This window comes from Carlito syrichta, unplaced genomic scaffold, assembly GCF_000164805.1.
Source record: "Carlito syrichta isolate Samal-C Ts95f unplaced genomic scaffold, Tarsius_syrichta-2.0.1 Scaffold316290, whole genome shotgun sequence".
Classification (NCBI taxonomy): Eukaryota; Metazoa; Chordata; class Mammalia; order Primates; family Tarsiidae; genus Carlito; species Carlito syrichta.
In genome coordinates this window covers 570,837-573,120 of record NW_007260386.1, presented here as the reverse complement: position 1 = coordinate 573,120, position 2,284 = coordinate 570,837, and the positions used below count along the sequence as shown (strand labels likewise).

The 2,284-nt window shown below is 40.5% G+C and overlaps 1 pseudogene; it reads right to left on the bottom strand.

Moving 5' to 3' along the window:
• Nucleotides 1-405: 405 nt before the first annotated feature.
• Nucleotides 406-959, bottom strand: LOC110594573 (annotated as a pseudogene).
• Between the last annotated feature and the right edge of the window lie 1,325 nt (nt 960-2,284).

Here is a 2,284-nt window from a genome sequence, read left to right as displayed (position 1 = left end):
AGGAGCTCTTTGGACTTTCTTTTATTATGCTAAAATAGTGGTGCTTTTTGGATTTACATTATCGTACTCTCCAACACAAAGTACGGGACATGTGGAAGTATACAGTACACCATTTTCATACATGTACAACATTGGTGGATAGAACAATGTCTCTTAGCATGTAGCCTCCGGTTTCACCAGCGGCATACTCTAGGACTAGTACAGAAGAAGAAACCTCTCTCATGATACTGGAAAGTGATTAGAATGTGCAAACTATATAGTAGCTTTCATCCACCTCTTAAAGGGTACCACCACAGGAAAGTCCATGTAAGATGTCGGTAGGTTTAACAAAGTTGGAATGCTGGCACTGCTGAATTGGGCAACAGTTCTTCACACCTAGCTCAGAGCTATAATGCAGTCTGTCTGTTAAAGCAACTGACATGACTTTTTGCGAGCCTTCCCAGGCACTGGAGTTTTTCTGTTAATTTGTCACACTAGGTCATAAAAGATCTCATTAACATTTATTTTCGATTTTGCAGAGGATTCTAAGAATGCACAGTTGTTCCATTGTCTTGCTAGATTTTGACCTTGTTCCTTTCCTACAACTGTTTCATCTTCCAAGTCGCATTTATTGCCGACCAGAATCACTGGAACATCATCAGTGTTTTTTTAACACGAAGAATCTATTCTCTCAGATCTTGTAAGTCATCAAATGTGGACTGTGCTGTGATAGAGTAAACTAAAGTGAAGCCTTGCCCGTTTTTGATGTACAAATCCCTCATTGCTGTGAACTGCTCCGTTCCCGCAGTATCCAAGATTTCAAGCATACACTGTTGGCCATCTACTTCAACTTGCTTTCTATACGAGTCTTCTCTTGTAGGATCATATTTCTCAACAAAAATTCATTGGACAAATTGTACAGTCAGAGCAGACTTTCCAACCCCTCCTGAGCCAAAAACGACTAGCTTGTACTCACGCATGGTGCAAGCCTGTCACAACGTAGGACCCTCTCGCGATGTCCCGGGCCCGCCGCCAGCTCGCCGCACTCCTGCGGCTGCTGCTCTGACACCACGGTGGTCCTGTAGCTGCCGCCGCCGCCGCCACTGGGGCTGCTCCCCACGCCGGACCCCATGATTATTTTTTTAAATAGCTGGAATCCACGCTGATTCGTCAGGGCCTGTGGTATATGTCAGTTGTTAAATACTTGCAATATTTCTAATAATAACATGATAGAATACACATGAGAGTACAATATGATAATACATTAAGAAAGGTGTATAAGTTAATTTGGAAAATGCATATTTACAGAAAAAGCTATCTGGGAAAACTAATCATATACAATGAACCAAGAGTATTGCTGCAACCAATAAGGGTTTCTGGTGTTTAAATGTTTCATGAAATATTGGGACCAAGAATTCTGGGGTAGGATTATCGTATAAACTTGTATTTTTTACAAAGACTTTCTATATAAATATATGTTCCAGGTTTTTGTTACACGTGCAGGTATGCTTATAACATGTTCATTAATGAGCTTTGATGTGCTGGACATGAAGACTCTATCCTCAAGGGGTCTGTAGTCTAGCAAAATAAATTAATGTAAAGCAAGTAATCCAATATAAATAGTACTTTAAGACTTATATTTTGAATATTTTTGAGTCTTAAAGTATTTAAACATTAGATTCCAAAATAAACTTAATCTCAGAAACAAAATCTAAAAAGAAGAAGACCTCGCTGATCTTCTAAATGAAGACAATGACCATGTAGAGTATAGGAATAGCAAAATATAACTATGTGGCCAAGAGTTGTGATTAGAGCATTGATTTGGGAGTCAGAATCCCTGGGTAGAGGCTTTGACTTAGTCACTATCTAAATACATGGACACAAGACGTTACATAATGAAGGGGTTGGGTAAGATCAGGGGTTTCATGTATTCAAAAAGGCCCTGAAAAACTAGAAGGAATTTATTGGGCAGGACTTCACTCAAGTATCTTTGCTAACCAAAGCAGCTCTGCTCTTCTGTACTCTATATATTGTAATTGTTTTCTGTTTTTTTTTTTTTCAAAGGTTCTATCAATGTAACTAGATTTCTTCTAAGCTGTGTTCTGGCTCATTATAGACCCTGGTATTTCTTAGGTCGGTGACTCAGGCTCTAATCCCGCGCCTTTGGGAGGCTGAGGTGAGTGGATTGCCTGAGCCCGCGGGTTCGAGACCTGCCTGGGCAGCTAGACCTCTCTCTACAATAAATCAAAAAATCAGCCGGGCATGGTAGCGCATGCCTGTAGTTCCGGCTACTCGGAAGGCTGAG